Source organism: Oncorhynchus masou, chromosome 4 (genome assembly GCF_036934945.1).
Source record: "Oncorhynchus masou masou isolate Uvic2021 chromosome 4, UVic_Omas_1.1, whole genome shotgun sequence".
In the NCBI taxonomy this organism is placed as follows: domain Eukaryota; kingdom Metazoa; phylum Chordata; class Actinopteri; order Salmoniformes; family Salmonidae; genus Oncorhynchus; species Oncorhynchus masou.
In genome coordinates this window covers 13102845-13125503 of record NC_088215.1, presented here as the reverse complement: position 1 = coordinate 13125503, position 22659 = coordinate 13102845, and the positions used below count along the sequence as shown (strand labels likewise).

Here is a 22659-nt window from a genome sequence, read left to right as displayed (position 1 = left end):
TTAAACCACTATCTCTGCTCTCTGAAAGAAAGGCGCACAGGGTGGTAGCTTCACTCTGAGTGATCTACATGGTCATAAAGCCAACCAACCGATACGCTAAAAAGCGGTGGTATTTTAATAGAGATTGGAATAAAAGTCAATTATTACTTTTTTTGTAGCCTACTTTTACGTTGATGGTCATGATCTCAGATGGACATGCCCATCTGATGCCCCTGCTTGCACTTAACTCTGTGTGCCTGGCTTCTGATCTCCGCTCATACCCAGCTAAATGCCAAGGCGGAGATCATTTACGCATTGTGACCGTCGCCGGTCCAGCTACACCTGGAGGAATTATAACTGGATACCCGTACGCATAGAGCTGGGTGATAAAAGCTTTGGAACTAGTCCGGGTGGAGTACTAACCAATTACTTGAGTACTAAGCAACACCCAACATGCAGGTGTTTACGAGGATGACACGAGTTTCACTGACGATGGAGTTACAGTAAAAGTCGCTCTGGAAGATTAATCTGGACTTAGTGAAAACGAGAGAGCGAAGCGGTCCCGAACTCCCGAGTATAGCGTGTCTGAGGACTGATGGCCGCAATTTGGAAGGAGAGACCTCGGATGAGCGAAGGAGTCCTGGTCCGTTACTGGACGGAAAGACTGGGCCGATTCAAGTGGAACACGAGGAGAGGAGAGGGACTTCCAGAGGAGAAGCCTCAGGCATCAGAGGAGATGATCCCAAACTAACCAGCACTACTTTCGCCTTGACACAATCATACAGTGGTTTGCTGTTTGGGACAAAACCGCAGCGTAAGTGATGATTATTCACCAAATGCATGTGGTTTTATATTATGACTGAAGAGAATTATGACTATTATGACTGAAGCCCTGTAAGGGCTTTTCATATCCTGCTGTCCAAGCTGTGTTGCGCATTGGTTCAGTTGGGCACATAGCCCAAATACTGTGTTTTGCCACATCCTGAATAAAGCATTCGGGACCACGTTGGACTGGTCTTGCGCACCAAGAGATGCGTGCTTGCTGCAGACTTAGTGACGGTGCATACCGATTGCTTCACATAGCGGTTGAAAAACATTCACTATAAAGTAGGTTGCAGGTAGGCTAGGCTACTCTGACAGGTGAATTCCAATATTAGTTTGAATGTAATATGTAATGAAAATGACTGCAATAAATGATAATCCTTAACTTGTCTTCTGTTTTTCAATAAATGTGTTTGCTAACAGGCTACATAAATTATACCTTGCTTCGGGTCCAATTTAATTGATTGGGCAGAGGTGTAAATATTTTTGACGGGGCAATAAATTCTTCTAACTTTGCTTGTAATCAAATTTCCATGAGAAGGAAAGCCTATGTTGTCATCTGAATTGCTGACTAGTTCTTACCACTTCTACCTTCACAATTCCTTTACAAAAGCTATAGATTATGCCTAGTTGAATTATTCGATTCTATGATGATGAATTATGTGGATTTTGTATGAGACGACCATTAAGCATCCTAAAAGCAACATCTGCAGTGGTATATTATTGTAGGGATACAGAGCCTGAGACAATGGTCTCTAATGGAATCAGAGGCAATGAAATCATCTAGTGAAGGATCTAGTCTTAACTTTCTTAGCAAAACATCCACAGCACTTATAACACTGTTGTAAATATGCCTTCGTTGGCCTCTATTATCAATATATGATGGCCAAGCGTGAAATTACATTGATTGGCAGTCTGTAATAGTGTGCTTACACATTCAAACAGAAGCATAGTTAAGTCATATTTGATTTTGGTCCATAACTGTTGCATGTTGTTCTGCCACCAACATCTGTCAGTCTACATAAGGGTATTAATTGGTGATGCACTACAACCCGTCTCATCCTCTATGAGTGAAGACAGCTTGTACTTTTTAACTGAGGTCCCAATTGAACGTGTAGGCCATGTTAATGATATGACCTGTCCCAGTTCTGGCTAATACTCCAGGTTTCTAATAAATACATGGTTGTTATGACACAGATTATCCATCTTCCAGTAGCAGCCAGATCATTCCTTCCCATTTATTTTGCATACTGAAAATATAGTGAAAAGATTTAATCCCCCAAAATGGGATAGAGGCCTTCATTTGAAACAGGATAGTGAAGCAAAATGAATAAAAGTCATTTCCACAACCACAAAGACTCAGAGTAGAGAAAACCACTGGGCCCTTTTATCATTCTCACATGTTCAATTTGTTGTTGTGGCTGCCTCTTTTTGCTCGAATTCATTTGGATGAAGGAGGAAAACAACTAATCTAACAGTTTCCGTCCTCTTGTCTGGAACGATGATGACATGCTGCATGAACTTGTTTTTTAACCCGTTTGGGGGAAGTGTGTGTGTGTCTCTCTTTGTGTGTGCACTCGTGTGCCTGTAAAACAGGGTTGCTGGGTGTACTTGTGCAATGTGAAACTGTGCAGATGTGCGTTCTTTGACAGCTGAGCTAGATATAACATTAGCGACGAAGATGGCTGAATTCAGTTAACCACCACCAGCACCATTCCTCGCCGTGCAAACTTCTAGTCCCGTGGAATAACTGGCTTGAACGTTTTAACACTTATCTCAAAGCTATGGACTTTTCTACAGTCTCCGACAAGCGGAGAACAGCACTGCTCCGTCACTGCCTTGGTACAGAGGGACAGAGGATTTTCAGAGCGCTTAGATCGGCTCCTATATTCACCGCTGCAGTCAGCCTCCTATGGAACCACTTCCCCGGGAAAGAGCGTGTGCTCCTCCAACACTACCGGTTACGGAAAAGACGCCAACGCCGGGGTGAGTCCATTCAAAGCTATGTGGCCAATCTGAGGGATTTGGCTAGCTCTTGTAACCAACTATGGGACACTTCAGGACGAGATCATTAGGGATCAGCTGATATAGAGTGGACGTTATGTGAAATGACAAGGGAGAAACTTATTTTGGAATCGGATCATTTACAACTTGATGGAGATAGCACTCTAGGTTGAAACGGCTTTGGAATGCTCTACTATGCTAACAGACAGCTCTGCAGCATACACTCTGCCCCCAGCCATTCTCACACAGCAGCTTCAGCTCGAGCAGGCGCACTACAACAATCACGCACTGCGCACTCCCTCCCATGTCAATAGCTGCATGGACATACACCAGACATGCCCGTGTAGCAGGCACACAGACAAACAAACAGAAGTAGCTGTGGCAACTGTTTATTTAATTTCACCTTCATTTAACCAGGTAGGCTAGTTGAGAACAAGTTCTCATTTGCAAATGCGACCTGGCCAAGATAAAGCAACGCAGTTCGACACATACAACAACACAGAGTTACACATGGAATAAACAAACGTACAATCAATAATACAGTTGGAAAATCTATATACAGCATGTGCACATGAGGTAGGATAAGAGAGGTAAAGCAATAAATAGGCCATGGTGGCAAAGTAATTACAATATAGCAATTAAACACTGGAATGGTAGGATGTGCAGAGGCTGCATGTGCAAGTTGAGATACTGGGGTGCAAAGGAGCAGGATAAATAAATAAATACAGTATGGGGACGAGGTAGATTGGATGAGCTATTTACAGATAAGCTATGTACAGGTGCAGTGAACTGCGGGGCTAGCTCTCAATATTCAAGGGTTTCAAACTGCTCAGCCCGTGGGAAAATATGCAAGAACTGTTCAAAATACAATCACTTTGCTAAAGTGTGTCGTTCTGCCCCAGCTACAAGCTCCACCCGGAACAGGCCCTTATTTTCATCTCGCTCTCAACATAATTACACTGACATCCGAACCGTCGCCACTAACCATGTGCCATTCAATATATGCACCGTACAGCTGGGTGAGTTGGGTTTGTCTTTGCTACTGGATACTGGCGCTGCAGTGTCATTGCTCAACCTTGCAACTTACTACAAGTTTTTCAGTCACCTACCACTCTAACAGCATTCCACTGCCCTGTGTGAGTATGGTAGATCCAAGAGACATTGCAGGCACCCTCCAGGTCCCAGTACACTGTGGTGCCAAGCACCTGCCATCATTTAGATTTCACGAGGCAAAGCGGGGTGCCTACCTCCTGAGCCTCGACCTCTTCACAGGCTTGGGGTTCACACTGAGAGAAGAGTGGATCAGCTATCCAACAAGTTACCGGCACATGGCAACAGAACTGGCCAAATCTGTTTGATGGACTGGGCTGCCTCACAATTTTTACTCACAGGCCCCACTTTGACCCCGTCTGCCCCACCATTGTCAGCTGTGACGCCTCAGCTGGAGCACTAGGAGCTGTCCTCTTACAGCTGCAGAATGGCATTGAGAGGCCCGTCACCTTCGCCTCAAGGGCCCTGAGCCCAACTGAACAACAGTACTCTGTGGGTGAACGAGAAGCACTGTGTGGCACTGAGAAGCACCTGTGTCTGGGCGTGCAAAAGGTGGCACCTCTACCTATACGGCCGGCTGTCCACGCTCCAAACTGAACACCAGTCCCTCACAACGCTACTGTCAGCATCAGGAACTGGCCACAAGCCACTTCGGCTGCACAGATGGGCCGACCGCCTCAGACAGTATGACTCTCAGCTGAAGTTCACTCTGGGGAGGGCATTGGGCAGACCTCCTCTCACGCTCATTTGACACTCCTACTCCGACCGTCTTGTCAGACAACAACGAAACATGCTCTACGCTCCCCTTCGGTCAGCCGTCTCACTGGAGGAGCTGAAGCAGGCATCGGAACAGGATCCCACCCTGTGCACCAACATGCGCACTGGTCAGCACGTGTGCCGGTAGAACTGGAAACTTTCACCAGAGTGAAGCACAAACTGTCTTGCTGGGAAGAAGTCTGTGTCTCTCTCGTTTTGCATTGTGGTCCCGAGTGGCCTTCGTGCACGTGTTCTATCAATGGTGCTTGAGGGTCATTCGGGCTTAGCAGCAATGTCAAGCAGCAATGTCGAGACCTTGTGTGGTGGCCAGGAATCGGCCATTACACTGAAAACCTGGTCAGGGATTGTGCTGCATGCCTCCTCAGTGGGAAAACAGGAAAGTTCACCCCCCTTCAGCCTCTCGCGTGGCCATAGCACCCATGGGAACACATCCAGCTGGACATCTGTGCCGAGATGAATGGGCATGCAGTCCCTCACCATCAGCGCTTCCTGGTGGTGACATATGACCCCCATTCTAAGAGGCCAGAAGTGGTTCCTATCGGAACTGTCACAACACAAGCCATCGAGGACATCCTAGAAAGCCTGTTCACAAGGTGGTGCCTACCCCTCACCCTCACCACGGACAATGGACCCCAGCTAACCTCTGTGAAGTTTTCCTCCTAACGCAGCAACGAGGGAATAAACACATCCAACTACAAACCACAAGCTAACAGAGGGGTGGAACGCTTCAACCAAACACTGAAGAACAGCATCAGAGCGCACCTGGTCCAGGGGTACCCTAAACGCTAATGCACTACAGCTCATGCAAACACACAACAACACAGGTCTCCCCGGCATCTGTCTTGCTTGGTCGTAAGATGGAACTGCCACTGGGCAGACTCCGAACACAGAGAGTAGCAGAACCGGCGACTAGGCTCCACCCAAGAAAAGCAGGCAGTGACCAGGCACCAAAGAGCAATGAAACAGCGTTTCGACAAGGCACACAGGGTGAAGAAGCCAACCATCCAAGTGTCAGACTGGGTCCGAGCCCGACGACCTCAGCGTTGCAACAAAATGTCCTCATTCTGGTCGGACCCCTTGCAGGTCAGTCAACAACTGGGGCCCACAACCTTCATGCTTAGCAATGGATCACACTGGCACTCCAGCCGCCTCAGAAAAGTCCCTGCCCCTCAAGGAACACAAATTCCCACAAAACTGACTTTACAGGCCAGAGACGCTACCTGATGGACCTCCTCCACTACTATCCGAGCCCCAGCCTCTGTGGGCTCCCCAAGGGCCAGAGCCCCAGCCTCTGTGGGCTCCCCAATGGCCAGAGCCACAGCCTAGGTGGCTGAAGAGCAGACTATGAGGGGAAAAAACTTGCCCTGCTCATCTGGGGGACTACTTAACCTCCGTTCATTCTTAGGCTCCGTTGCCATCCTAGTCAACTTCCAGGTCAACGAAATGAACTGGCTAGTTCGGAGAGTCGTTATTTACCTCTTCCGTTTAACTTCTCTAGGGTACATGAGACGGTAGCGTCCCACCTCTTCAACAGCCAGTGAAACTGCAGGGCGCCAAATTCAAAACACAAATCCCATAATTAAAATTACTCAAACATACATGCATTTTATATAATTTTAAAGATACACTTGTTGTAAATCCAGCCACATTGTCCGATTTCAAAAAGGCTTTACGACGAAAGCAAACCAAACGATTATCTTAGGTGAGTGCCTAGTCACAGAATAACACAGCCATTTTTTCAGCCAAAGAGAGGAGTCACAAAAAGCAGAAATAGAGAGAAAATTAATCACCAACCTTTGATGATCATCAGATGACACTCATAGGACTTCATGTTACACAATACATGTATGTTTTGTTCAGTAAGGTTCGGTAAATATCTGAGTTTACATTGGCGCCTTACGTTCAGAAGTTCCAAAACATCCTTTGATTTTGCAGAGAGCCACATCAATTTACAGGAATACTCATAATAAACATTGCTAAAAGATACAACTGTTATGCATGGAATTTTAGACCCACTTCTCCTTAATGCAACCTCTGTGTCAGATTTCAAAAAAGCTTTACGGAAAAAGCAAACCATGCAATAATCTGAGTCACAAATATATCCACCATATTATGCAGTCATATCCGCCATATTATGCAGTCAACAAAAGTCCTAAATAGCATTATAACTCTTCACTTACCTTTGCTAATCTTCGGCGGAATGCACTCCCAGGACTCCCACTTCCACAAGAAATGTTCGTTTTGTTTGGTAATGTCCATCATTTATGTCCAAATAGTTACTTTTGTTAGCGCGTTTGGTAAACAAATTCAAAGTAATGAAGTGGGTTCACTAAAAGCAGACGAAATGTCAAAAAGTTCCGTAACAGTCAGTAGAAACATGTCAAACGATGTATTGGATCAATCTTTAGGATGTTAACATAAATCTTCAATAATGTTCCAACTGGAGAATTCCATTGTCTTCAAAAGTGCGATGGAACATAGCTCCCTCATGTGAACGCGCATGGTGGAGAGCATGGTCAGCTCATGGCAGACCTTACTCATTCCCTTCTCCTTTGGCCCCACTTCACAGTAGAAGCATCAGACAAGGTTCTAAAGACTGTTGACAACTAATGGAAGCCTTAGGAAGTGCAACATTACCAATATACCACTGTATATTCAATAGGAGCTGAGTTGAAAATCGACCAACCTCAGATTTCCAACTTCCTGGTGGGTTTCTTCTCAGGTTTTTGCCTGCCATATGGATTCTGCTATACTGACAGACATTATTCAAACAGTTTTATAAACTTCAGAGTGTTTTCCATCCACATCTACTAATAATATGCATATTCTAGCTTTTATGTCTTTGTAGCAAGCCGTTTACTCTGGGCATGCTTTTCATCGGGACGTGAAAATAATGCCCCCTACCCCAAAGAAGTTAAGGGTTAATGTTTCTTTCTTGCAGGCATCACTCTAGGTTCTTGCCCGATGGACATTTTTACATATGGTACCAGTCTCTGGTTTTAGACAGGGGGGAAATGTATGGTATGACGCGCTGTTCGTCATACTGTATGTTGTTATGGTTTACAACATTGTGCTGCATTACAGATGGATGGGTTGTCAGAAGACTTTGAAAATGTACATTTGTGTCTTTCTCAAAGCTTTTGTCTACAGCTGTACACTGCTGCTACTCTCTGTTTATTTGTTTGTTACCTATGCATAGTCCCTTCACCACCACCTACATGTACAGATTATCTCAACTAGCCTGTACCCCTGCACAGTGACACGGTACCGGTGCCCCCTCTATATAGCCTCGTTATTGTTATTCTTATCGTGTTGCTTTTTATCATACATTTTTATTTTAGCCTACTTGGTAAATATTTTCTTCATCTTGAACTGTACTGTTGGTTAAGGGCTTGTAAGTAAGCATTTCACTGTAAAGTCTACACTTTGGCGCATGTGGCAAATAAAGTTTGATTTGATTTGGTAGATCTTAGAGAACAATTATGACCTGGCCCGACCAGAGAAAGTTCACCAAGGTAAAACGAGTACCCTTGGTATAATTCCATCGTCTTTCACAAGTTTCTCTCAAACCAGTCCATTAACTAAATAGAAATTACATTTGTGTAGACAATCTTAATAAAGCAACTAAACAAATTGCTGAACACAAGCACACAGCTCGGCGCTAGCCTGAAAAGGTTGGTCCAAGTTCCCCATTTGGAATCCTGGCCAAGACGTTAGCTCTGGGGGGCAAGTCAAGATGAATCCTGTCTAGTCGTAGCGGCGCATGGTGTCTTGCCACTAAGCTTCACTAGTTCCACTGCAGAGAGGAAACAAGGGCTGGGAAAACACATTTGTAAACACAAAAAAGTCCCTTTGGAAGAGGGCATTATTTATGACACCCCACCCTATCTTCCCCTCTTCCCTTATTCCTTCAGAGCAGTTAGTTACACCATAGCGCTAGGAAGCAAAATAGTGCCACTCTATATCCATTAGCATCACTAAATGGAAGGGAAGCCATCCAAGGGGTTAGAAGAGACAGACAGGGCTAGGAAAAAGCCCCTGTGTACATCCTACATCATGTTCCAGGCTCCTGCATGGATGCCAAAGCTGTGTTTAGTTTTGCCAACCAACTATGCCACCCTCTCCTCACTGTTGGGGGGGGGTGCAGTAAGGGGGTTGGCGAACAAAAATATTCTTCCAGACGAGTGGATGTTGTTGACTCAGAAAATTATTTTCAGTTCATTTCAAGACTTTCTAAGTTTAGTTCAGTTTATTTTGAGGGGAATAATCCATTTGTACCAGGATATTCCTTTGTTCGGGTTGAGGAGCCACGTGATTGAGTCTACTAAATGTACTGCAATTATTGAAACAAATTATCCAACTATGGTCTATACAGCATGCCTATGGTATGGCAATTAGGACTAACGGCCTAAATATTGCAGACGACAGTTACTTACTGAATGTGTATGAAAGACTTCCACATGTACAGTAGCCTTACAAAATGGGCCTCTTAGAGCAATTACTGTGTGTGTGTGTGTGTGTGTGTGTGTGTGTGTGTGTGTGTGTGTGTGTGTGTGTGTGTTTGCTTATGAACATTTCAGAAGGCCAGCTCACTTCATTGATAACATGCCAAATATATAATGAATTCTCTCCATGAGGTTTCTTACATTAAAAAACACTCACAGAATATGCAAATCCATATTTAGATTTTCCTCACTGGATGTATGAAGAACAAAGAGAAAACCGTGTGTTGCATGATGAAAAAATAACATAAAGAGAAAATAATTGACATTGATCACGCCAAGGCTGGCAGATGTTTGTGCAATATTGACAAACATGTAGATATTTACTATCAGTGAAGTGCGTTACTGGAAGCATCAACTTAAAAATGAGTTGATGGATGAAATAAATTATCAAGGTTGAAAATCCCTTTATGGCTTTTATGAAAATAACGATCAGCATGAGGCACAATAATGGCGGCCATTTTAAATCCACACTGGCAGGAAGAAGAAATACTGCCATTATATTTATAAACACCACTGACACTGAGAGACTCGACACTCAGCCCATCTCTCTCCCCATAGGGAGTCTAGGCTTGTATCCACCCAGAGCTCAGGCACACACACAGACAGACAGATAGACAAAGAAGACACCACATTATCCTTGTCTACATGCTTCAGAGGACACAACCTGTCTTGGGGAACATAACACCACTACTACCCAGGTCATCCTAGAGGGAATACTGGTAAACCACACCGCAGCACAGCTCAGGCATCACAAGCAGAGCATTCTGGGAGAGGTAGGGAGTAGAAGAGAAAAGGAGGGAAAAGCAATGATTTTTATTTCGATTATATGTAATGGACATACACAAAATTCACAATTGGTGAAGTGAAATGAAAGAAATAACTTGTTTCAAAACAACAACAAAAATGGAAAAGTGGTGCGTGCATGTATTCACCCCCTTAGCTATGAAGCCCCTAAATAAGATCTGGTGCAACCAATTACCTTGAGAAATCACATAATTAGTTAAATAAAGTCCACCTGTGTGCAATCTAAGTGTTACATGATCTGTCACATGATCTCAGTATATTTACACCTGTTCTGAAAGGCCCCAGTGTCACGCCCTGACCTTAGAGATTCTTATTTATTCTCTATGTTTGGTTAAGTCAGGGTGTGACTCGGGTGGGAGAATCTATGTTTTCTATTTCTTTGTTGTTTTTGCCTAGTGTGGTTCCCAATCAGAGGCAGCTGTCTATCGTTGTCTCTGATTGGGGATCATATATACATTGTGATTTTCCGTTTGGGTTTTGTGGGGAGTTATTTTCTGTTTAGCTGTTTTGTTGCATGACAGAACTGTGCACGGTCGTTTTTTTTGTACTTTGTTATTTTGTTGCAGTGTTCAGTTCAATGAACGCCTACAATGCTGCACCTTGGTCTCCTTCTTCAACCCACAAGAGCCGTTACACCCAGAGTCTGCAACACCACTAAGCAATAGGCACCACCAAACAAGCGACACCATGAAGACCAAGGAGCTCTCCAAACAGGTCAGGAAAACGTTGTGGAGAAGTACAGATCAGGGCTGGGTTATGTTTTTTTTATCAGAAGCTTTGAACATCCCACGGAGCACCATTAAATCCATTTTTGAAAAATAATGGCACCACAACATACCTGCCAGGAGCTGGCTGCCTAACAAAACTTACGGAGCGGGCAAGGAGGGCATTAATCCGAGGTAACAAAGAGACCAAAGATAACCCTGAAGGAGCTGCAAAGCTCCACAGCGGATATTGGAGAATCTGTCCATAGGACCACTTTAAGCCGTACACTCCACAGAGCTGGTCTTTACGGAAGAGTGGCCAGAAAAAAAAACATATCTTAAAACCTGTTGCGACTCTAGGGGCCGTATTTTCATTTTTGGAAAAAAACCGTTCCCGTCTTAAACAGGATATTTTGTCAGGACAAGATGCTAGAATATGCATAGAATTGACAGCTTAGGATAGAAAACACTAACGTTTCCAAAACTGTAAAGATATTGTCTGTGAGTATAACAGAACTGATGTTGCAGGTGAAAGCCTGAGAAATCCAATCCGGAAGTGCCCCATATTTTGAAAGCGCTGCGTTCCAAAGAGTCCCTAGTGAGCTGTGAATGTGCAATCAACCAGCTTACACTTTCTACGTATTCCCCAAGGTGTCTACAGCATTGTGATGTAGTTTTTTTACGCATTTATGTTGAAGAATAGCCTTAGGTGGCTATATTGCGTAAGTGGTCACCTGATGACTCCCAGGGTGACTCTCGTGTAAAATACAGAGGTAGCCATTACTCCAATCGGTCCTACTGAAAAACTAACTGTCCCGATGGATATATTATCGAATAGATATTAGACAAACCCCTTTGTGGATCGACTATTGTAACGGCTTTCTTCTGTTGAAGGAGGAGCGGACCAAAATGCAGCGTGGTATTTTTGAGACATATTTAATGAAGAATGAAAGAACACGAACAATACAAAAACGACAAACGGACCGTGAAAACCTAAACAGTCTATCTGGTGAAGACACAGAGACAGGAACAATCACCCACAAAACACTCAAAGATTATGGCTGCCTAAATATGGTTCCCAATCAGAGACAACGATAATCACCTGACTCTGATTGAGAACCGCGTCAGGCAGCCATAGATTATACTATACGCCCCACAAAAACCCCAAGACAAAAACACACCACAATAACCCATGTCACACCCTGGCCTGACCAAATAAATGAAGATAAATATAATATATTTCGACCAGGGCGTGACAGAACCCCCCCATAAGTTGCGGACTCCCGGACACACATCAAAACAATAGGGAGGGTCCGGCTGGGCGTCTGTCCATGGTGGCGGCTCTGGCTCCGGCGCGGGACCCCACTCTATAAATGTCTTAGTCCCCCTTCCTCACGTCCTAGGATAGTCCACCCTCGCCGCCGACCATGGCCTAGTAGTCCTCACCCGGAACCCCACTGGACTGAGGGGCAGCTCGGGACTGAGGGGCAGCTCGGGACAGAGGGGCAGCTCGGGACAGAGGGGCAGCTCGGGACAGAGGGGCAGCTCGGGACTGAGAGGAAGCCCAGCACTGAGAGGAAGCTCAGTACTGAGAGGAAGCCCAGCACTGAGAGGAAGCTCAGCCAGGTAGTTGGATCCGGCAGATCCTGGCTGGTTGACGGTTCTGGCAGATCCTGGCTGACTGGCAGATCTGGAAGAGCCTGGCTGACTGGCGGATCTGGAAGAGTCTGGCTGACTGGCGGATCTGGCTGCTCCATGCTGACTTGAGGCTCTGGCTGCTCCATGTAGACTGAAAGCTCTGGCTGCTCCATGCAGACTGGCAGCTCCATGCAGACTGGCAGCTCCATGCAGACTGGCAGCTCCATGCAGACTGGCAGCTCCTTGCAGATTGGCAGCTCCTTGCAGACTGACAGCTCCTTGCAGACTGGCAGCTCCATGCAAACTGGCAGCTCCGGCTGCTCCATGCAGACTGACAACTCTGGCTGTTCCATGCAGACTGACAGCACTGGCTGCTCCATGTAGACTGACAGCTCTGGCTGCTCCATGCAGACTGACAGCTCTGGCTGCTCCATGCAGACTGACAGCTCTGGCTGCTCCATGCAGACTGACAGCTCTGGCTGCTCCATGCAGACTGACAGCTCGGGCTGCGCTAGACAGGCGGGAGACTCCAGCAGCGCTGTAGAGGAGAAAGGCTCTGGTAGCGCTGAACAGGCGAGAGGCTCCGACAGTGCAGGAGAGGAGGAAGGCTCCGGTAGCGCTGGAGAGGAGAAAGGCTCTGGTAGCGCTGGAGAGGAGAAAGGCTCTGGTAGCGCTGGAGAGGAGAAAGGCTCTGGTAGCGCTGGAGAGGAGAAAGGCTCTGGTAGCGCTGGAGAGGAGAAAGGCTCTGGTAGCGCTGGAGAGGAGAAAGGCTCTGGTAGCGCTGAACAGGCGGGAGACTCCGGCAGCGCTGGAGAGGCGAGAGGCTCCGACAGTGCAGGAGAGGAGGAAGGCTCCGGTAGCGCTGGAGAGGAGAAAGGCTCCGGTAGCGCTGGAGAGGCGAGGCGCACAGTGGGCCTGATGCGTGGTGCTGGCACTGGTGGTACTGGGCCGAGGACACGCACAGGAAGCCTGGTGAGGGGGGCTGCCACCGGAGGGCTGGTGTGTGGAGGTGGCACAGGATGGGCTAGACCGTGAAGGCGTACTGGAGATCTTGATAGCAGTGTTGGCACAGGACGTGCAAGGCTAGGGATGTCCACAGGAGGCCTGGTGCGTGAGGCTGGCACCAACTTCACCAGCTGACTAACACGCACCTCAGGACGAGTATGGAGCGCTGACCCAGGTGCCATCAAATCCCCGACACGTTCCGTAGGGCGAATACCATGCAAAAAGCACCAACACAGCAACTCCCTCATTTCTCTCTCCTCCAATTTCCCCATTAACTCCTTCACAGTCTCTGCTTCGCTCACCTACAACACCGACTCTGGTTCTGGTCTCCTCCTTGGTGATTCTGTAACGGCTTTCTTCTGTTGAAGGAGGAGCGGACCAAAATGCAGCGTGGTATTTTTGAGACATGTTTAATGAAGAATGAAAGAACACAAACAATACAAAAACAACAAACGGAACGTGAAAACTTAAACAGTCCTATCTGGTGAAGACACAGAGACAGGTACAATCACCCACGAAACACTCAAAGAATATGGCTGCCTAAATATGGTTCCCAATCAGAGACAACGATAATCACCTGACTCTGATTGTTAACTGCCTCAGGCAGCCATAGATTATACTATACGCCCCACAAAAACCCAAGACAAAAACACACCACAATAACTCATGTCACACCCTGGCCTGACCAAATAAATGAAGATAAATATAATATATTTCGACCAGGGCGTGACAACTATAAACAACGTTTGCCATGTTTCTGTCAATATTATGGAGCTAATTTGGAATATTTGGGCCGTTTTCGTGACTGCAATTTCCAGGCAATTTCTCAGCCAAACGTGAAGAACAAACGGAGCTATTTCGCCTACAAAAATAAAACATTTTTGGAAAAAAGGAACATTGGCTAGCAAACTGGGCGTCTCGTGAGTGAAAACATCAGAAGCTCATCAAAGGTAAACGATATAATTTGATTGCTTTTCTGATTTCCGTGACCAAGTTACCTGCTGCTAGCTGGACAAAATGCTATGCTAGACAATTGATAAACTTACGCATGCTTGTCTTGCTTTGGCTGTAAAGCCTATTTTGAAAATCTGAGATGACAGGGTGATTAACAAAAGGCTAAGCTGTGTCTCAATATATTTAATTTGTGATTTTCATGAATAGGAATATTTTCTAGGGATATTTATGTGCATTGCGTTATGCTAATTAGTGTCAGGCGATGATTCCGCTCCCGCATGCGGGATGGGGAGTCAGTAGAGGTTAACTTCTTTCGACGAGCAATCCCGTAGCCTCAAGCTCATTACCATAACTCAACGTTAACTATTCATGAAAATCGCAAATGAAATGAAATAAATATATTGGCTCACAAGCTTAGCCTTTTGTTAACAACACTGTCATCTCAGATTTATGCTTTATGCATCTCAGAAATATGCTTTTCAACCATACCTACACAAGCATTTGTGTAAGAGGTATTGATAGCTAGCATAGCATTAAGCCTAGCATTCAGCAGGCAACATTTTCACAAAAACAAGAAAAGCATTCAAATAAAATAATTTACCTTTTGAAGAACTTCGAATGTTTTCAATGAGGATACTCTCAGTTAGATAGCAAATGTTCAGTTTTTCCAAAAATATTATTTGTGTAGGAGAAATCATTCCATTTTGTTCATCACGTTTGGCTAAGAAAAAAAACGAAAATTCAGTCATTACAACGCCAAACTTTTTTCCAAATTAACTCCATAATATCGACAGAAACATGGCAAACGTTTTTTAGAATCAATCCTAAAGGTGTTTTTCACATATCTATTCGATGATAAATCATTCGTCAATCAATGTCAATTATTTTCTTTTTATGTTATTTTTTCATCATGCAACACACGGTTTTTATTTGTTCTTCATACATCCAGTGTGGAAAATCTAAATATGGATTTGCATATTCTGGTAGTAGTTTTTAATGTAAGAAACCTCATGGAGAGAATTCATTATATATTTGGCATGTTATCAATGAAGTGAGCTGGCCTTCTGAAATGTTCATAAGCAAACACACACACACACACACACAGTAATTGCTATAAGAGGCTTTGTAAGGCTACTGTACATGTGGAAGTCTTTCATACACATTCAGTAAGTAACTGTCGCCTGCAATATTTAGGCCGTTAGTCCTAATTGCCATACCATAGGCATGCTGTATAGACCATAGTTGGATAATTTGTTTCAATAATTGCAGTACATTTAGTAGACTCAATCACGTGGCTCCTCAACCCCAACAAAGGAATATCCTGGTACAAATGGATTCTTCCCCTCAAAATAAAGTGAATTAAACTTAGAAAATCTTGAACTAAACTGAAATGAACTGAAAATCATTTTCTTACTCAAAAACATCCACCCGTCTGGAAGAATATTTGTTTGCCAACCCCCTTACTGCAACCCCCCAACAGTGAGGAGAGGGTGGCTAAACACAGCTTTGGCATCCATGCAGGGGCCTGGAACATGATTTAGGAGGTACACAGGGGCTTGTTTCTAGCCCTGTCTGTGTCTCGTCTCACCCCTTGTATGGCTTCCCTTCCATTTAATGATGCTAATAGATATAGAGTGGCACTATTTTGCTTCCTAGCGCTATCGTGTAACTAACTGCTCTGAAGGAATAAGGGAAGATAGGGTGGGGTGTCATAAATAATGCCCTCTTCCAAAGGGACTTTTGTGTTTACAAATGTGTTTTCCCAGCCCTTGTTTACTCTCCGCAGTGGAACTAGTGAAGCTTAGTGGCAAGACGCCATGCGCCGCCACGACTAGACAGAGGATTCATCTTGACTTGCCCCCCAGAGCTAACGTCTTGGCCGGGATTCCAAATGGGGCACCTGGCCCAACCTTTTCAGGCTAGCGCCGAGCTGTGTGCTTGTGTCCAGCAATTTGTTCAGTTGCTTTACTAAGATTGTCTACACACATTTAATTTATTATTTAGTTAATGGACTGGATTGAGAGAATTGTGAAAGACGATGGAATTATACCAAGGGTCCTCGTTTTACCTTGGTGAACTTTCCCTGGTCGGGCCAGGTCATAATTGCTCTCTAAGATCCATCAAATCAAATCAAACTTTATTTGCCACATGCGCCAAAGTGTAGACTTTCCCGTGAAATGCTTACTTACAAGCCCTTAACCAACAGTACAGTTCAAGACGAAGAAAATATTTACCAAGTAGGCTAAAATAAAAAGTAATGCTAAAAAGTAACACGATAGAATAACAATAGCGAGACTATATAGAGGGGCCACCGGTACCGTGTCACTCTGCAGGGGTACAGGCTAGTTGAGATAATAAGTACATGTAGGTGGTGGTGAAGGGACTATGCATAGGTAACAAACAAAGAAACAGCGAGTAGCAGCAGTGTACAGCCGTAGCCAAAAGTTTTGAGAAGGACACAAATATTAATTTTCACGAAGTCTGCTGCCTCAGTTTGTACGATGGCAATTTGCATTTACTCCAGAATGTTATGAAGTGATCAGATGAATTGCAATTAATTACAAAGTCATGCCATGCAAATGAACTGAATCCCCAAAACTTTTACACGGCATTTCAGCCCTGCCACAAAAGGACCAGCTGACATCATGTCAGTGATTCTCTCGTTAACACAGGTGTGAGTGTTGACGAGGACAAGGCTGGCGATCACTGTCATGCTGATTGAGTTCGAATAACAGACTGGAAGCTTCAACAGGAGGGTGGTGCTTGGAATCATTGTTCTTCCTCTGTCAATCATGGTTACCTGCAAAGGAAACACGTGCAGTCATCATTGCTTTGCACAAAAAGGGCTTCACAGGCAAGGATATTGCTGCCAGTAAGATTGCACCGAAATCAACCATTTATCGGATCATCAAGAACTTCAAGGAGAGCGGTTCAATTGTTGTGAAGAAGGATTCAGGGCGCCCAAGAAAGTCCAGCAAGCGCCAGGAAGTTGATTCAGCTGCGGGATTGGGGCACCACCATTATAGAGCTTGCAGCAGCAGCAGGCAGGTGTGAGTGCATCTGCACGCACAGTGAGGTGAAGACTTTTGGAGGATGGCCTGGTGTCAAGAAGGGCAGCAATGAAGCCACTTCTCTCCAGGAAAAACATCAGACAGACTGATATTCTACTAAAGGTACAGGGATTGGACTGCTGAGTACTGGGGTATTTCTCTGATGAATCCCCTTTCCGATTGTTTGGGGCATCCGGATAAAAGCTTGTCAAGAGAAGACAAGGTGAGCACCACCATCAGTCCTGTGTCATGCCAACAGCAAAGCATCCTGAGAGCATTCATGTGTGGGGTTGCGTCTCAGCCAAGGGAGTGGGCTCACTCACAATTTTGCCGAAGAACACAGCCATGAATAAAGAATGGTACCAACACATCCTCCGAGAGCAACTTCTCCCAACCATCCAGGAAGAGTTTGGTGAATAACAATGCCTTTTCCAGCATGATGGAGCACCTTGCCATAAGGCCAAAGTGATAACTAAGTTGCTCGGGGAACAGAACATCAATATTATGGGTCCATGGCCAGGAAACTCCCCAGACCTTAATCCCATTGAGAACCTGTGGCCAATCTTCAAGAGGCGGGTGGACAAACAAAAACCCAGAAATTCTGACAACTTCAAGCATTGATTATGCAAGAATGGGCTTCCATCTGGGCCACATCCTGACTGAAGGTAATTGACAGCAGGCCAGGGCGGATTGCAGATGTCTTGAAAAAGAAGGGTCAACACTGCAAATATTGACTCTTTGCATCATCTTCATGTAAGTGTCAATAAATGCCTTTGACACTTATGAAATGCTTGTAATTATACTTCAGTATTCCATAGTAACATCTGACAAAAATATCTAAAGATGCTGAGGCAGCAGACTTTGTGAAAATTAATATTTGTGTCATTCTCAAAATTTTGGGCCACGACTGTAGAAGAGGGGGGTGGGGGGGCAGGTTGCATGGTGGTTAGAGCGTTGGACTAGCAACCGAAAGGTTGCAAAATCAAATCCCCGAGCTGACAAGGAAAAAATCTGCCGTTCTGCCCCTGAACAAGGCAGTTAACCTGCTGTTCCTAGGCCGACATTGAAAATAAGAATTTGTTTTTAACTATCTTTCCTAGTTAAATAAAGGTAAATTGTCCTTTGGTGAATTTCATAAATTCTTCAGCAGTCTAATGACTTGGGGGTAGAAGCTGTTGAGAAGCCTTTTGGTCCTAGACTTGGCGCTCCGGTACCGCTTGCCGTGCGGTAGCAGAGAAAAGTCTATAACTTGGGAGACCGGAGTCTCTGGCAATTTTTAGGGCTTTCCTCTGACATGCCTGTTATATAGGCTATAGATGACAGGAAAGCTTCACCCCAGTTATGTACTGGGCCGTATGCACTACCCTCTGTAGTGTCTTATGGTCAGATGCCGAGCAGTTGCCATACCCGGCGGTGATGCAACCGGTCAGGATGCTCTCTATTGTGCAGCTGTGAAACCTTTTGAGGATGTGGGGGCCCATGATAAATATTTTCAGTCTCCTGAGGGGGAAAAGGTTTTGTCGTGCCCTCATGACTGTCTTGGTATTTTGGACCATGATAGTTTGTTGGTGATGTGGACACCAAAGAACTTAATTCTCGACCCACTCCACTACAGCCCCGTCGATGTTAATGGCAACCTGTTCGGCCCGTCTTTTCCTGAAGTCCACGATCAGCTCCTTTGTCTTGCTTACATTGAGGGAGAGGTTGTTGTCCTGGCACCACACTGCCAGTTTTCTGACCTCCTCCCTATAGGCAGTCTCATCGTTGTCGTTGATCAGGCCTACCACTGTTGTGTCATCAGCAAACTTAATGATGGTGTTGGAGTCGTGTTTGGCGGTATGCAAATTGGAATGGGTCTAGGGTGTCCCAGAGGATGCTGTTGATGTGAGCCATGACCAGCTTTCAAAGCACTTCGTAACTACCGACATGAGTGCCACGGGACAGTAATCATTTCGCCAGGTTACTTTCGCTTCCTTGAGCACAGGGACTATGGTGGTCTGCTTGAAACATATAGGTATTAGACTTGGTCAGGGAGAGGTTGAAAATGTCAGTGAAGACCCTTGACAGTTGGTCCGCGCATGCTTTGAGTACACGTCCTGGTAATCCATCTGGCCCAGTGGCTTTGGAAACGTTGACCTGTTTAAAGGTTTCGTTCACATCGGCTACCGAGAGCGTTATCAGAGTCATCCGGAACAGCTGGTGCTCTAGTGCATGCTTCAGTGTTGCTTGCCTCGACACAAACATAAATCGGCATTTAGCTCGTCTGGCAGGCTCGCGTCACTGGGCATCTCGCATCTGGGTTTCCCTTTGTACTCCGTAATAGTTTTCAAGCCCTGCCACATACGACGAGCGTCAGATGTGTACCGATGAATCATACCACAATCTTAATCGTGTATTGATGCTTTGCTGGTTTCGTGGTTCGTCTGAGGGTATCGCGGAATTTGTTATAAGCGTCCGGATTAGTCTCCCGCTCCTTGAAATCTAGTTAAATGTAACTACAGTTGGCTTATCAGCATTTGGGAGCCACAACAGGAGGTTTGTGCAACCTTAATTGGGGAGGATGGGCTCATGGTAATGGCTGGAGTGGAATCAGTGGAATGGTATCAATTACAACGTGATGCCATTCCATTTGCTCTGGTCCAGCCAATATTGTGAGTTGTCTTCCCGTCAGCAGCCTCCATTGATTTACCACACATTTACCAAATATGCCTGCATTGATGCCTGCTTTACAACATATTCAGGGTCAATTGCAATCACATTACATAGATTATATTTAGTTTCAGAACCAGGTACTAAGACCACAGAAGTCCCTAAAAGCCTTGAGGCTCATGTCTCCTCCATGGCTCAGAGCTACCCACTGGATGAACGGCTTTGAAGGTCAGCCAATAATCAAGCTAATGGTCTCATTATGTTTCCTGTACCATTGCCATGGTAGCGGTACTAGAGTAGGCCGTGGTGGAAGGATACGTTAAGACTGTTTGACTTGAGTGTAGTAATACGCTTGGCCACTGATCCCGTTCTGCTGTACAAGGGTGCCGACAGAGCACCGAGCCGAATGTCTTTCAGGCATGTGTGTGTTAGAGAGTGTCTGTGTGTGGGTGTTAATTACATTTATATAAATGACTGTCAAATGTGATTTAGTGTCATCTTCATTCTATTAAACTCCTTTTCCCACAGGGGTAACTCAAGATAAAGTACCGGCTGACCGTGACATTGTCTCTAGTTCTCTAACAGCTGATCTCAGTACAGTTTAGATGGTAGTGGTTGGACTGCATGGTGCAGTGTAGTAGGTAGATCGACATAGGTGGTATACGCAGCATGCTCCCCATGGGCATAGATTCTTGACCTTTGCCGCCTGCTTTTTTTTAGACAAAGTGGGATACTGTGTAACGTTGATCTCTCTTGGCATTTCCTGAACATTATCACACTAGGCAGAACGAGATGAGTCATTAATGATGTCAGAGGGGATGTTGAGGGAGGAGATCACCTACCTCTCTATCTCGTTCTCTTCTCACCCTCTCTTTCACCCGTTAATTTCTCTCTCTCACACACAAACACTCTTTCCCTCCCCCTTCCTCTTTCTGTTCCTCTCTCTCTCTCTTTCTCACTCAGTCGGGTGAATGGTGTCATGCTCGTGAGGGGTTGCCGTTGGTGCAGACTAATAATGACACATTATACCCCAGAACCTATACCCCAGGACCCACACTCAATTAACACACTGTCTAATTAGAATAATCTAGCGGTTTATCTATGAAAGAGACTGCGAGTGGTTGTAAAACCGGGCCACGCCACATTAACTTTACTATCCCCCTTCTCTTTTTATTCCCATTTAGATTTTAATGATAATAACCTGCTCAAACATTGGCCATTACCAAACATATTGCGTAAGCATCTTTCATTTAGTGGAGGGAAATAGATGCGGCTCAATGATAGGCAATTTGCTAACAGAGTCAGTCCGGGGAAGCAAGAAGTATGTGACTTTGAACTCCTGTCTCTCCATTGTATTTGCTAAAGGAAGGCTCTATTTCTATTTGTATCTCTCTCTCTCTTTCTGATCTTGACTATACTCATGAAAGTAGCCTCTAAAATAAATGATAGTCAAACAACTTTTCTCCTTCTCCCGAGCCTGCTATTTACTCACGGAAATAGATCTCTTTTTTGTATTTGTATATTTTATTTTACACTAGTATTGTTTCTTACTTTTCTCCACCCGCTCTGCATTCACACATTTACATTTTTTTATAACTCTTAAGGAGAAGTAAAGACGAGCTTGGTTTGAAATCTAATAATAGAGCAGTGCTCAGTAAAACAGAGGGAGAGAGAGATCATAGATATCAATGTATTATTCATTTGCAATTTCTTTAGATGAGTTTTGCTGAGTGAAAGGGGCATCAAAACATGAGTTGCTAGGTTTACCACTTTGGAATAGTTTTTTACAAAATGTGGGATTGTTATGAATGAAAAGGGCCTTGAGTTATCCATGATTGTGTAACCAGACCAGGAGATACTCTGAGCCCTTGTGATAGCCAAAACTAAGTGCATAAAGTAATACTCTGGGCCCTTGTTAATTAGACCCCACAGTTTAATCAAGTTAGGAAACGCTCAGGGGCCTAGTCATGAAAACACTTTGTTGTCAATGTGAATCTTATGAAGGCCTTGTGTGAACAATGCCCTTAGGTAAGGTGTTAATTGCTTCTAAATCTCTTTGATATGTAGGCTTGCACCTGTCTGCTCCATTGGACAACAGTCTATTTCTACCTCCAGACAGTCTACATATACGCAGAGGGGTTGTTACTGATTTCCTTTTGTATCTTGCCTGTCTAGGCATTCATCCCAAATGGCACCCTATTCCATATGTAGGGCCCATTGAGCTCTGGCCAATAGTAGGGCACTATATAGGGGATAGGGTGTCATTTGGGATTCAACATAGCAGGCGTCAATACAAAGACAAGGAAATTGCCTGATATCCTGGTTTGTCTGGGTGTGTGCCTTGAAGTTTCCTCAGTCCCCAGATTGATTATAAATAGCTACTACCACTGTTGCTATTGAGATGTAAGGCCATAATAGACTCACACACCGATAGACAGAGATATTCACACAGACACAGAGGGACATTATTAGATGGAGTTTGCTCAAGTTTAATATCCCTAGTCTCTACCACCATTGTCTCAGTCTCGGCGTCAGTCTCTATATAAATAGCTTCCTCTTGCTCTCTGTCTCCTGTCTCAGGCTGAGGTTGTTTGTTACCATTCCCGTTCACAGCTCACTTGCCACATATGAAAATATTTATGTGGGCCAAATTGAATTTAGTGATATATGGCTTGACAGACAGGGAAGCATTTGTAGGGCAGGCCATCTATGAAAGAT

At 44.9% G+C, this 22659-nt stretch overlaps 1 long non-coding RNA gene across 1 annotated transcript in view; it reads left to right on the top strand.

The window, feature by feature from the left end:
• The first annotated feature begins 279 nt into the window (after positions 1-279).
• The window catches only part of LOC135524121 (uncharacterized), a 120658-nt gene continuing 98278 nt past the window's right edge, over positions 280-22659 (top strand). The window contains exon 1 of the long non-coding RNA XR_010452908.1: positions 280-793. This is a non-coding gene — a long non-coding RNA (uncharacterized LOC135524121). The remainder of the gene's footprint in view (positions 794-22659) is intronic.